Source organism: Lactuca virosa, chromosome 4, assembly GCF_052849685.1.
Source record: "Lactuca virosa cultivar CGN04683 chromosome 4, Lactuca_virosa_CGN04683_v6, whole genome shotgun sequence".
Lineage (NCBI taxonomy): Eukaryota > Viridiplantae > Streptophyta > Magnoliopsida > Asterales > Asteraceae > Lactuca > Lactuca virosa.
The window spans coordinates 287,210,568-287,226,354 of record NC_136429.1 but is presented as its reverse complement, the minus strand read 5'-3'; positions in this window follow the sequence as shown (position 1 = coordinate 287,226,354).

Genomic DNA, 15,787 nt, shown 5'->3' with positions numbered 1-15,787 from the left:
GATCCTGTTTAATAAATGTAATACATGGCTCCGCATATATGGGGTCTACCAATTTATTGGATCGATCCTTTTCATTGCATTATGTTGGATTCTTGTTTTGTATTCATGAAATATACTATTGTATTGGATTATGGTTTTTGTCCTTATGTTATGTTTGTCTTCTGTTATCCATGGATAAAATTACTTTCAATTTGTTCAGCGTTGTTAGGCTTATAAAAATGGAAAATATACGAACAAGAAAAAGAGGAGAACACGGTATTGCTGCATTTAAGTCAAAGATTTCTTCAGAAAAGTATGAAGTGAAGTTTGATAAAAAATAATATCCCAAATGGTGGCATGCCAACAAAGTTTAAGTCTTGGTATGGCACGAAGGTTCGACACATGTTTCCTATAGATATAGAGACGCGTAAACTTGAAGAAATGTATTTTAAAGATATATGGTTGGAAACCAAGGTATTTATATTTTAATTTATTACAAATATAAATAACTTGTTAATTAGTTATTATGTTTAACCTCTTTTGTTTTGAAATTGTAGAAATAGTGGAACATTGAGTCTGATGATCAGAAAAATTATATGAAGAAGAAAGCTGTGAAGCTTGCATCAAATTTTAAATCATTCCTAGTTTCAAATTTTGTGAACCACGGATTGAATGCTTGTCTTAAATATGATTTTATAAAACCTGATGTATGGGAAAAATTTGTTGCACAAACTACCCCAGAGTTTTTGGTATGTTTTATTATTATTATTATTATTATTATTATTATTATTATTATTGATAGTATTATTAGTATTTTTATAAATAATTAATAACATTTTGTTGATATGTGTGAAGGCAAAAAGTGCAAAAGCTAATAAAAGCAATGCCAAAAGGTTATTCATTATGCGTTTAGGACGAAGTCGATGGCAGGGTCTTGAAAAAAAAGACATTATATGGCCTCAACTTGTATCCAAATACGAGTTTTTGGGTTGTATACAAAATAAACGGTCTATGTTGTATTTAATGGCTTTCACAATGATAAACGAATAAACCAATACGTGCGATCTTCCCCAAGGGACAATTCAAGATTTTCATTTTTTGGTAAACAGTTATTTTTTTCACTTTATGAAGATTTTGATTTTTTAGTAAATATATTTTACCAAGTATTTTTTTTTTTCATAGGAATAAGAAGAGAAAAGAATGATAGTCGTAAGGATGACCCATTAGTTAGACTTTTGGGACGCGAGCACAGGGGTTTACGATGAATTGTATAAGAATGCGGAAAATTGTCAAAGCACGAGACCACAGGTTGACATGATCCCAACATTCCATGAATCTAGTGGTGCGTCTGGTGGACGGTTGACAAAATATCCACCAATTGAGGTAATATATTTATAGTTTCCACATAAAAAAGATATATATATGTATATTATAAGTTATGTTTTTTATATTATATTTACAAAAAATGTTGTATGATTCGCAGGTTAGGACAGAATGTGATTTGCTAGTGAATGTGGCTGATACCCAATTGAAAGTAGCTAATGGTATTGCATGGCCAACATCTGAAACGGTCATACATTCACAACCAATAAGTAAAGGTTATGTGTAACATCCTGTTTCGGGTCGTCAGTGGTTAGGGTTCGTGGGCTGCAACTCGGACATGATGAAGTCTCGGGGTTGCGACGAGTTACTAGAAGCGTAAGGCATCTCGTCACCTTTCCGTGGGTATGAGGTTCTTCGGAAAAGGAGTAATATCGAGGAAGCATTAGAAGTTTGAAGTGTTGGCATGATAAGTCCCTTAATTTGAGAAAGGTAGCAGTTGAGTACGCTAGGCATACGTGTGTGTACGCTTAGCGTACTCATGTGCGTGGTTTTTAAGCGGAGCCGCCTAGTACGCCGGGCGTACTAGGCACAGACTGAAAACCCTAATTTTGGGTGTGTCCCTATATAAAGAATGAGATGGCCTCATTCCTGGCCACCACCCTCAGATTTCAAACCCTCCTAAACCCTAAACCTTCATTCATGGAGTTTGTGGATGCATTTGAGAGCCTTTGAGTGTTTAAATGTTCTTGTGAGAGTTTTAGAGTGGAGAAGGAGTATGGAAGAGAATAGAGTTAGAGTCCAGGCTTTGGATCTGATCTTTTCTGTGGATGGAGCATCATTTGAAGGTATAAACCTCAAAGCTTTCCCATCATTTTGATTTGTGCATGTTATGGTCCATTTTAGGGTTTTTGGTCCCAAAGCTTGAAGCTTTATGAGTTGTTGCACTCCAGAGCCTAATGTTTGTCCTTTAGAGTGTTTCTAGTGGAGAGGATCCATAAAAAATGAGGTCTTGGACATTGGAATCAAACCATGCATGAGTTATGAGCTTTTTGAGATAAGAGGGGGAGTAATTTGGGTGTTGTGACCTCCTCAGTCATGCAAAGGCTTAAAGTCACTGACTTTATGGAGTAAGAGCCATTAGGGAGTCCAGATATGGGATTTGAGTTGATGTATTATCTGATTAAGACCAAATGAGTAGAAAGAGTAAATCTGGGAAGTACGTTGAGCGTAATTCCTATACGCCCCGCGTACTGCCCCAGTGTCCCAGATGGCTAATCTGTATTCGTGAGTACGCTGAGCATACCAAGAGAGGTACGCCCCCCCGTAACCTCATTGTGGACTTTTGGGCTAAGTCTCATTTTGGGCCTTGAGTGTTGGGCCCGGAGTTTGGGCTTGTTGAAATAGAGTTTCGGACCAGAGGATTATGTATAGGTGCTTTGGGCCCTTGAGTTGGGCTTGCCTTTTTGACTTGAGAGTTGGGCCTCGGGAGAGCCCATTTATTATTGGGCCTTGGTGGGCCCAATAGGTTTTAGGTTGTTGATGGTCTGGTTAGTGGACCTCCTGTAGACCTAATAAGTGGGAGTCTGGACTTAATTCCTAATTGGGTTAATTGTCGATTTGGATCAGAGTTAGAGGCCGGTGCGTGGCAACAGCGTTTTTAGGGGATGTTCATCATTCGAGGTGAGTCTTCTCACTATACTTACCATGAGTGGTATCCTTATGTGACTGAGATGTCTTATGTGCTTCTTTGTGTATTGTGATATTCTGCATTATGTCTCTGTGATTTATGCCGAGTATTGTTATTATGAGCTTATTGAGTTAGGACCGGAGAGTCCACCTAAGTTCTGGGACCGGAGGGTCCCACTGAGACACATTGACCGGAGGGTCTTATCTGAGTATAGACATGAGAGGCTACTGAGATGTGTGTGGTATTTTGGGGAACTCACTAAGCTTCGTGCTTACCGTGTTATGTGTTATGTGTTTCAGGTTTTTCTCAGGATCGCGGGAAAGCACCGGCTCGATTGTACACATCAGAGAAAGAGTTATGTTTTGAGGATCCTGGATTATTAAACAAACAATTATGGAGATGCGTTTTGTAAACTAAATAAATGAGATTTTGTGAAATGCGTTATGAGATTTATATGAATTTAAAATGAAAATTTTGTTTGGAAATTTACGGTGTTACAAGTTGGTATCAGAGCCTTGGTTTGAAGGATTCGGATGCACCTTCGGGTAATCTGGACTCAAACTGAGGATTTGAGAAAATATTCCAAAAGAAATGATTTTCTAAAACGAGCAAGAGTTTCTAAGAGAAAAACGAGAAGAAGCGGTGTGTACAATCAGCCAGAGCCCGAACGGTGATTTCCCAAAAATAACCTTACTTATTTGTGTTATGAGTTATTATTGAGATATTAGTGATGCATGCTAGATGATAGGCTAGGTATTTCATATTCTAGGGCTAGAGTTGCCTGATTTGTGATGCCTTAGCCTATGAATTTTGCTATTTGTGATGTGCTTTGAATATATGATGAGTAAGAGTATCCAGCAGGAATCTTTTAGAGAGAACTTTGAGTAGAGGAGTAATCTAGGTGAGATACCTAGATAAGTATTGGAGGAGCCTACTGAGAGAGTAGTTAGATATCCGCGAGAAGGTAGAGTTGCTTGAGTTTGGTGATACATTTTGAGTGTAAGTGGAGTGGTGACCTAGAGTGGTTTTATGTGATTGTAGAGATTATTCGATGCCCGAATGCTGCTTGCTTCGTGCTTTGTGGAACTCTTGATGATGGGAGTCAACTACTAAGTGAATATGATGATATTCAGGAGGTAGATGGCTGGCATCATAAGGGGTTCTTCAGCAGCTGATGGCAGAGAAGTGAGGGAACCTAGGAAGAGCCTAGGGAATGGCCTTAGTCAGATGATTACGCTGATAGAGGAGAGTATTTGTTGGGAAGCGACCAGGTTTAACGGGATTGGTGATTGAGAAGGTTGAGGAGCTACTTAGTAATTCTGGGACGATCCGTGTGGAAAGTATGGGTAGATGTGGCAGGTAGTATGTGTTGGATATAGTGTCTAAGTCCATAACTTTATTTGGTATGTACTTGACCCGACCCGGCATGGTCCATTTGGGTTGCATGGCATTGCAATACTTGGATAGACTAAATGAGAGAATAAGGCACTTATGATTATTAATATATTATAAATTCTAATATATTAATAATAGTATTATTTAATTAGTATTGATCAAGTATTAATCTAGTATTAATCTAGTGATCAAAGTGAGACTAATTAAATATATAGGGTTGATTATGACAATCATCAATTCTTTTATGGTGGATTAATGATCCATGGTTTATGGGTTTGGTTATAACCATATGGAGCTCCATGGATAGTCTATGGGAGTTACAAACCCATGGGTCATGAGAAATCAAGAGTCATGACAATTAAGGGCATTCATGTGTAAACCCTAATTGTGACAACACTATAAAAGGAACCCTATGGCTAGAAAAATGGTGACCTAGTGTTACTAGAGAGGGCATAACCGATTTTGAGGCTAAGTGACATTCTCTCAAGTTATTCCAAGTCTTGTGGTGTTGTGTGAAGCATTTGAGGCACAACATTTGGGGTGCTAGGCTCACAAAGTCTTGAAGGAATCCAAGCAACAACAAGGTATGTATTTCTACTAGTTTTATGTTCTATGTAATCCCCATGCCATGCTAGTTAGGAAATATCCTTGAAAAGAAATTTGCATGTATATAGAGAAAACATAGATTCAAGGTTATTAGGGTTGCATGTACACTTAGGAAGTGTTAGAATGCTCAAAAACCCATCAGTGGTATCAGAGCCTAGGATTGTTTTCTGTATACTTGATGTAAAACTGCTTAAAAATCGAAAATTATGCACTCTGACGACTGGACTCGCCGAGTCCATGGGGAGGACTCGCCGAGTCCATGAACAAATTCATCCTACTCGACGAGTAGAATAATGCACTCGGCGAGTAGGAGCGTGCTGGGCAGTTTTTTCGAGTTTTGTTGCTGGAAATGGATTAAGATCATTATCCCAATCTGTTTTGGACTTGTAAAATCTGTTTTTCAAAATGATAATGATTATGTTAACCCATTTTACATGACTTTTATCAATTTTCAAGTATTGTATATGTTTATATGATTTTCTTGAAATTATTTGATATGAATATTTGTTCTTATGAGTTTTTAGAAGATCATAGGAATTTTGTGTAACTTACATGCTTGTTTAATTCATGATCTTAATGCTAATGATGGTGTCCATAACTTGTCCTCAAGTTATGGATAACCAAAAGTCACTTCTTTTAATTATGATTAAAGAACTAAAGAGGTTTCATAAAATGAAGAGTCTTCATTTTATGAACCATTAAAACTCATAAGTTACAAATTGAAGAGACTTGGAATAGTTTCAATTCTTGCCCTCAAGTTTTGGAATTTGAAAAGCCTTACACTTTAATTCCAAATTGAACTCTTAGAATTTTTTAAAGGTAAAATTCAAGTTTTATGGACTTCATTAAATTAATTAAAGTGTTTAATTAAAAGAGTTAATAATTCCATAAAGACATGGTTTAAGTTTAATTAAATTAAGTATAGTTTAATTAATAGATTAAACCACCAAGTATTTTAAATGTTTAAAATACACCCTTATACTATTATTACAATTTTAATTATATAGATATGTATAAGAATATGTCATTCTTACCGTTAGTAGGCCTCATTCACGAAGCCGGTCTATAAGGGGGGTATAAGGTTGTTGCCTATAAAATGGTGACTTAATGGGTGTCCACTCTCACCCACCGCTTCCTTGATCGGTGGAGGGTCGTTAGCCGAACGGGTAGGATACGACTTTAAATACTCGTTAAAAGTATAATGAATTATAAAGTAACTATACATTATAAATTCCCAATCTTAGTTACTTTAGGAAAATGTGAAATTGGTGCTAGCCCATAAAATTACACTTTGTACCTTACCAAGTCGTTAGTAGAGCGTGTGTGGTTAACCGGCACACTAACGTGGACTAGTAAGAGTGGCAAAGGGTAACTTGACTTTATTATAGATCGGTGGAGCGTGTGTGGTTAACCGGCACATCGATTAGGTAATATTGTTGAGGGTACCAAGTCAATTTGTATGGTTATTCACACCTTGTTAGTGATCCTCGGCATCCCAGTCACAAACTTGAGAGGGCACAATCGAGATTCAAACATGCCATTGAAAGTTCAATGTATCTCAAAAGATCTAGGAGTTTCAAATCCAATTAAAAACTTAATTATATTTCGTTTTTATGGTAGGAAATTGTTAAATCGTCATTTACCTACCTTCAACTATTTTATAATTTGGATTACGGCATCCCTCTTCCAGTTATAAATAGGTTGTTGGGTCCTAGCCTTAATATTTCATATTGGGTGTTATATTAAGGACTTTAAACCAACTAACTTGAATTTCTCCCATTATAGATGTCTAGTTTAGACAGCTATGGTCTTCCCAAATCTTTAGGAAGAAGTTTTCTAATGAAGATGATATCCCGAATGGCAATCAAGGTGAAAGATCAATCCCTTTGTTATGCATTAGTGGGACTGAAAATCATACTTCACTTCCTCCACCTACTCCAATAAATCTCCCTATCCCACAAGTTTCAAGACATGATAAGTTCTAAGTCACTCAATCCCTATTGGCAAACAAAGTCTATATGTGCTTAGGTCTTGGAGATTAAGTCACATATTGACAAGCCGGGAGAGTCGGGTGTCGAAGTCTCAAGGTAGCTGGCTGTAGACTTGGTCACTCCCTGATAATAGATCACGACATGACCCTTAATGATCTTACCTATTTGCTTGATGATGCTGAATCAGCAATGATTTGGAGCATGGGTAAAGCAAAATTTGATTGGAAGATCAACTTCCCACACTTCCATGGACATTGACAATGGTAACATTGGAAGTCTAGAAAAACTTTCTCTTCCCAATTGAAAGGGATTGGCCATAGTCAACTCGGTTGACCAAATGGTAAAGAGAAAGGCTAAGTCTGTGATAGTCCTGTGTACCGTTTCCAAAGAGTCCATATGTTTCTGTTGCCAAAGGAAGGGCATTGGTTGCGAAGCTGCCAAATTTACCTAAAAGTCCATAGGGATAGTAAAGTCAAATGTTTGACTCTACTTCAGGTAAAGTCCATTGTCTAACTCTATTAAGTTTCTATTCTGAGATTCTTATTGCATGATGTGACTGGGTCACATGTTGATGTTTTAAGAATCAAAGAAAAGTGAAGAAACTTAAAGGAAGTATATGCTGATTCTGATCGCGAAGAGGGATTTTGATCGCATGGTTCGGTGATCAGAATTTTGAGCTATTACTTAAGAGTTGAGACATATTGCTTAGGAATAGATAACAACAAGGTTTTCATATGGGTTGTAAGGATAAGTTTTCCGCAAAGTTTTAAAATAAAGAAAAGTTTTGATTTTATTTATTTTAAGTATCCTTACAATGACATTTGTGAAAAATTGTTGATTATATGTTTCCATTAATAGCAATATTTGAAAATGGATTTGATTCTTTAATTTGTGGTAGTATCATAATTTACCAAATAAGGAAAGATTCTCATCACCCAAGTTTCAGTTAGATAGAAACTTGGAATCATGCAACTTGTATTGTATGATGAATGAGAAGTTTTCGTCTTTGGGAAATTAAGACTAATTCCTTGTTCACATGTACATGTGAGTGAAGTGAAGGACTAAATGATTGGGTACACTTGGTTGTGTGCTGGTCAGGTCCACCACAAAGGTAGATAAGATTATTCGTTATGATTTACTAAAGTTTAGTAAATATGGTTATGCTTACGAGTTTAAGTGTAATTCTGAAACATTGGAAAAGTTTCAATGTATGGCAGAATGAATAAGAAGAATCAAATAAGGCAGAAAGATAAAATTTTCTCCAATCTGAAGAGATGGGAGAGTACTTGTGTATTTTGTTTTATGATTATCTTAGTGATTATGGAACCATGTCACATTGATCCTCTAAGGACACCTTAGTGTGTTTTCGGCTGAGGAGAGGAATCGTGAATTGTTGAAATGGTTAAATCAAAAGATAATTCATACTTCGTGCCAAAAACAAATCCTGGAGTTATACTCCAAGATTGTAACTTGAGTGAGATAGTCTTTAGAAAGTTCATAACACTTGTCAAATGTAGAGTAAGATGTTTCCTATTCTTGTACATTTGAGATTGGTAAGTTGTGATGTTTTGGATAAAACAAAGACCAGCTAAGACCAATAGTGAGAAGTGTTTAACTTGATAAGAATCCGCACTAGCTCTTGAATATTTGTATTGTCAAGGAATGGTTCTTTACAAAGAGAAGTCTTATATGTCAAGAAGATAGTGGGAGTCTAAATGATTCTGAAATAGTTTCAAGAACTAAATCAAGAGTTTTGTTAATCACTAGCCCACGACTTGAGGTTTGTAACCTATCATGTTGACATATTCTTGTTTCTGTGTCTATTCCAGTTGAAAGTTGATTATGCTTGTGAGTTCTATGAGTTCTCAATTGTTTGCATAACAACCCGGAAGCAATGGTGGGCATTGTGCTACCAGGTGGCAAGAAATTAAGATTGCACAAGTTTAGTCCATATGAATTTGGAAGTGTCACTAACCTAGTCCTGTGATTATGGTTATGACAAATTCACATGGATAGGAACACATACACCATAAAATGTAAGTGTCATAAGGTTTCTCTTCGATTCATGAAAATGATGGTGAGGAAACGCTTCCACTAAGAAGATTTTAAGTAGATAGCGGTTGTGATATTTGCATTCTCATATAGTTAGTGGAGCGTGTGTGGTTAACCGGCACACTAACTAGTGAGAATTGCAAAAGGTCTAGACAAACATGTAAGCTATCTAAGGAAAGGTGTATGTTTTTGATAAAGTCTTATCAAAGCAATCTAGTATCAGAAATATGAACTTTGGTAAGAAAGTCAATAAAGTATTGATTTCTAGAAGTCCAGTTGATTTCTGAGTACATGTCAAAGCTAGTGGAAGTATAAAGTGTTATGCTGGTAATCATTATGCTAGTGGGAGCATGACGATTATGTTAAATATTACAGGTTAGCAATGTTACTTATAGAAAACAAAAGTTTCAATTTGCTTTGAAAAGTTGTTTGCTATAATTAAGGGAGAGGATTTTATACTTCATTCCAATTCTACCAGCTTAGATTGAGTTTTATCAACTTTAGTCAAGGATATATGTGAATGTTATGTTGGAATTGTTCAACATAAGGAATTTCTCAAAATTCGATTATGATTACGGCTTCCCTCTTCATAGTTCGAATTATGAAAACATGGCAAATAAAAAATTTTATAGCATAAATCATGTCCCATATGCTTTGGGTATAAGTTTGATTACATGTGCTATAATATTCATCCATTCTAAATTTTCCAAATGCCTAGGGCATTAAGATGGAAAAAAGGAATAGAACTGGAAATGACTAAAATGATTAAGCAAAATTGTCGAGGACAGTTTGAGGTTTACCAAAGATTGGTTACTCATGGACATTTGGAAGTTACTCTTTGAATCTGTGTAAGATTAGAGAACTTAATGCAAGAAGGAATATGGAATTGTTTCCATAGGTGGAAGTTACCTTTTGAATCTGTGTAAGATTAGAGAACTTAATGCAAGAAGGATGTTCAAAGGAATGTACTTTGAATTTGAGACTTCATGGAATTGCTTTCCATTGAAATATCATGTAATGTCTGTTGTCAAGTCTTTGTGACTTCTGTGCATAGTCATTACAAGGGGATCATTGCATATAAGTTTAGAATCTAACAGATTACAGTAAATGGCAAGAGTTTGGTATTCTTTCATTTACAACAAGGATTGGAATTGTGAAATCAGCATCATTGGAATATTGTCAATTGATCTATTTCACAAAGAGAGGACCATATGTAAACATAGTATGCATACTTGGAGTATGGCATAATTGTTGTTTGGAAAACCATAGTGTACATGCTTGGAGCATGGGACAACTAATGTTTTAATTCAAGCATAAAGTTGATTAATCGAAACATAAATAATGAGTAATCAATATGGTGCTTAAATAAAAGGTGTTTTTATTTACACTCAAAGTGTTGGGGCCATATAAGATTAGTATTATTCTTGTGTTTCACTTTGCATGTTTTGACTTCCAGAATAATTATGTTATGGTATATTATTCAAACCATCCACAGTCAGTCATATGTTGGAAGTAGATATGAATCAAGACTGTCATGAATTTGGCTTGTATGATTTGTCTAAAGTGCTTTGGACAATGCAATGGTTGCTACAACATTCATGAGTACTCATAAGGGCTGAGTATTGGATTCAACCCACGCTCACTTGCATCACTTCATGGAATTTATCTCGAGTGATCGTGAGACGGTAATATCATATAAATCTTCAAACCTAGAGATATGAGTTGTTGACTATGAGTTGGTTATTCATTGATTGTACGAAAACGCATTGGTAACTCGATGTTATAAAACGTGCCTTTGTGAATAATTCAACAAGTAGTTACTACAAGCATATCAGTCGAAGTTTATCTGTTCCTTCTAGAAATAGAAGCGATATCTGGGCCCCTCGATGATTTGGTTTTGACTTATGGACCGGGCCCGGTCAGAACCTAATTGATGTGTTCAATTTAGTTCTATGTCGAAACAAATCAGAGATCGAGAAACAAATGTTGGACAATAAGTAAGACCATGTTCCATGTGTTTGTCCGGCTGATATCATGAGAACAGAGGATTATATGATCACTTATCTTAAATAGCGTATCATCATCATCTCAGTTCCGAGAGACTTTGAAAGAGCTACGATTGCTAGTCGGATTCTGAAGTCATATTTGCAAATATAGTTATTAGACTTATCCAAGTGGGAGACTGTTGGATATAGTGTCTAAGTCCATAACTTTATTTGGTATGTACTTGACCCGACCCGGCATGGTCCATTTGGGTTGCATGGCATTGCAATACTTGGATAGACTAAATGAGAGAATAAGGCACTTATGATTATTAATATATTATAAGTTCTAATATATTAATAATAGTATTATTTAATTAGTATTGATCAAGTATTAATCTAGTATTAATCTAGTGATCAAAGTGAGACTAATTAAATATATAGGGTTGATTATGACAATCATCAATTCTTTTATGGTGGATTAATGATCCATGGTTTATGGGTTTGGTTATAACCATATGGAGCTCCATGGATAGTCTATGGGAGTTACAAACCCATGGGTCATGAGAAATCAAGAGTCATGACAATTAAGGGCATTCATGTGTAAACCCTAATTGTGACAACACTATAAAAGGAACCCTATGGCTAGAAAAATGGTGACCTAGTGTTACTAGAGAGGGCATAACCGATTTTGAGGCTAAGTGACATTCTCTCAAGTTATTCCAAGTCTTGTGGTGTTGTGTGAAGCATTTGAGGCACAACATTTGGGGTGCTAGGCTCACAAAGTCTTGAAGGAATCCAAGCAACAACAAGGTATGTATTTCTACTAGTTTTATGTTCTATGTAATCCCCATGCCATGCTAGTTAGGAAATATCCTTGAAAAGAAATTTGCATGTATATAGAGGAAACATAGATTCAAGGTTATTAGGGTTGCATGTACACTTAGGAAGTGTTAGAATGCTCAAAAACCCATCAGTATGGGCCCGTACTACTGAAAGCAGAGGACCCGTACTCGAAACAAGGAGAATTACAGAGGTTCTAAGTAGTAGATTGAGGGGTGATCACATGGTTCGAGTACCATGATTCATGGCGGTTAGTGCTTCTTGTTTTACCAGTTGTCTCATGGTGGTTGATTAGCCTGAGATCAGGTGATAGAGTGTGGGGCCAGAGGGCCATGGCGAGCAAGTTTTAATGGAGTATACCTTGAAAGGGAGATTAAGTTCGTTTCCGAGAGATTTTATTGGTGAGATGCCAGTTGGAGCCGGAAGGCTCAGGGATGAGTAGAGATGATACTTATTGGAGGAACGAGGTTTGAGTCGAGCCATCGGTTGATGGATGAGACGTCACCTTCTGTGGCAAGAGTTGCGTTGTTCCTGTTTCATGGGAAAAGCGAAGGAGATATCGAGTTTCCGGTTTCAGAGTTTGAAGGTAAACCCCGTGGGGTAGCATTGGTGGTGACCTTTTCATCAAAGTATTTGGGCAGTTTGTCTGCTATGAGGTATTTCTTGTACCATGGAGTCATTAGTGGATGTTGAGATGGAAGATACCCAGGAAGGTGCCTTTTTGAGTGTGGCATGCGTTTAGCAGCAGTTTCAGGTGCTCAAGAGGAACATATCGGGGCGGTGGCTCTCGTTGTTATGTTGTGTATCGGTTGTGAGAGTGAGGTCTTGTGCTTGGATGATGATTCCCGTGTTGGGAGGTTGGTCGAGGAGTCAGAGACGAGGTGCGTGATAGTGCATTATTTCCGGATCGAGGGTCAGGATTTTCGGAACAGTTGATGTGTCTGGCGGTATATCGGTCAGAGATTTCGAGATGACTAGAGGCGGTCGTGCTGGGAGGATTTTGAGATTTTGTCTGAGTTACGGGATATTTGGAGTTGCTTGGTTTCCTTCGGGAAGATCATTGAGTGTTTTCGTGGTATGTTCCCAGAGTCAAGTGTAATTTACCTGGTGAAACAGTCACCGTAGTAAGTTGTTGGCATGCCGACTGGTAATGGTTGGAACCCTGAGTGGGGGAGAACTGGGTATTCAATTGAGAAGGTCAGCAATTCGTTCAAGTACGGTTAGAGAGTTTACTATGGAGATCTGCGGTGCGGACATCAAACCTGGGATATTGGTGAATGCGGCAAGGTGCGAGGCGGGATGATGTATGAGTATGTGCTTAAGGAAGGATGAGTGAATCCACGGCAGATGGCCGTTGGTCAGAGGATTTATTATGGCTAAATATTTTTTGGGTTTGCAAATGTTGAGTTTGAGGCGGTTAGGTCGCTGAGTTCAGGGTGCAATAGTTGAGATTCGCGGGTATAGGTATAGATTCTGATCTATACTCCAGAAGGGCAGCAGTTGAATTGTCAACCAATTTCAGAGTCGGTATGAGTAGTTCGTATGGGCGGTGATCAGTAGAGGGTGGAGCTTCGGATTTCATCAATGTGCATTCTTTCGTTGATGTTTCATCCGTGTTTCAATTGGGAGATGAGAGTATTTCGAGGTTTCGAGTTGTGTAGGTGGAAGATCAGTGGTTCAGGCAAGACCGCGTGAGATGATGTAATGGTGTACCGAGGTACCCGAGTGTGATGTCCTAATTTTTGGTCATGTTAGGACTCGAGTTGTGAGATGACGAGTGGAGTATCGAGTGATTTTGCTCCAGTGGGAACCCATCAGTTAATTGTCGCTGAAGTGAGACTGTCTAAGGGTGTATCTGTACTAAGAATAGTGCCTTGCCTGCAAGAACTTACACCAGAAGTGGTGGTGCATAAGTTGGGTGGGTGTAAGCACCTATCCATGTTGAGCTACGGAGCATGAGTTGGTGAACTGAGTGTGGTGATGACTTGATGATGAGAATATGGGGGATAAGAGATCAAGTGATCCGAGTGGGGGTATTCGCTTGGGATTATCAGGAGAAATTGCGGAGTGAGTCCATGGTGAGTCAGTGGGAGAGAGTGTCGTGATACTACGGGGAGCCGTAGTTTTCACTGGATAGTGGGAGAGTGATGTGATACTGCGGGGAGTCGTGGTATTCACTAGTCAGCTAGAGAGTGTCGTGATACTGCAGGGAGCCGTAGTATTCACTGGTTAGAGAGAGAGTGTCGTGATACTGTAGGGAGACGTAGTATTCACTGATTAGAGAAAGAGTGTGGTGATACTGCGGGGAGCCGTAGTATTCACTGGTTAGCAAGAGAGTGTTGTGATACTACGGGGAGCCGTAGCATTCACGAGTCAGTGAGAGAGTGTCACAAGTTTATGGGGGAGACCGTAGCGCTCAGTAGTCAACAAGGGTGAATAATGTTCAACGGAGAGCTGTAGTATTCACTACTCACAGTATGGCGCAGAGGAGTTCTTAGGCTTGGGTAGCCTTACCGCTTGAGCCTTTGGGAGCCTGGTTACCGAACCAAGGCGAGACGGGGATCTCCGTGTCAGTTGGGAATCTTTGTGTCCCTGGGATGAGGAGATATTATCGTAATCGGAAGGAAATGGAGAGATGGTGTGTGCATAATCCGCGAATTTTAGGTCATGAGTTGAGTTCCAGATTGGAAATGAGTGGTTCCAATTCTGCTATTGAATCAGACTCTCGAACTCGAGTCTGGATCCATTCGTGTATCGAATAGGCAAGATGAGGTTTCAGATTCGTGTATGGGTTTCATTTTGGAGGGGGGTATTGACCTCCATCTGATATCTTAGGCCGGAGTGGATCAATTTCGTTGGTATGAGAAGTATCGCGAGATGCAGGGAACCAGTGGGTGGTAGACGACAAAGATCGGAGGTGAGGCAATTTCAGATGAGTTGTAGCATTCGCTTGAGGTAAAACGAACTTTGTGACGTGTATGTCACTATGAGCCGAGATAGTTATTGAGAGGTGAAAGCCGGTAAGTCATTTTTGGGCGTGTAGTGGGTAACCTTTGGAGGTTCAACTTGTTGGGTCGGAGTCGACCTGGTGCTCAGTGTTGGAAGGGACAATTGAGAGAAGTTGGGGCTTATGTTTAAGAGTATCAGAGGATCGTTTCAAGCTGTCTTGACCGATTTCTTTTGCCTGAGGACAGAGTTTTGAGGATCGTTCCTTCAGAAGAGTTCTGATAGTTGTTCAGGCGGTGGGTTCTTAGTGGGATATGACCTTTCCGTTCCTCCTGAGCTCGACTGGGATCAATTAGAGAATCTGAGTTGGTAGAGTATTCTTAGAGTCTTTTATTCGATGAGTGGTTATCATGATGATATTTTGCGAGGGTGGTCTGACAGGGAGACAGACCACTAGAGCTTTCAAGTTCTGGGGAGTCAGGCCGAGTACTGCAGCAGCAGAAGGTTTTGTTATTTCTTCGGGGTCAGGAGTTCTCGTTGGGTCCATGTGTCTTTGGAGGAGATTGTTGAATGATTTGAGGCCCTTTCGATGGTGCTTTGCGGGTTTTGGGTTCGATCTTTGTGATGATCAGGAGCTATTTTGAGGGCAAAATCTAATTCAAGTGGGGGAGAATCGTAACATCCTATTTCGGGTCATCAGTGATTAGGGTTCGTGGGCTGCAACCCGGACATGAGGAAGTCTCGGGGTTGCGACGAGTTACTAGAAGCGTAAGGCATCTCGTCACCTTCCGTGGGTATGAGCTTCTTTGGAAACGGAGTAATATCGAGGAAGCATTGGAAGTTTGAAGTGTTGGCAGGATAAGTCCCTTAATTTGAGAAAGGTGGCGTACTCATGTGCGTGGTTTTTAAGCGGAGCCACCTAGTACGTCGGGCGTACCAGTGGGTACGTTGGGCGTACTAGGCACAGAGTGAAAACCCTAATT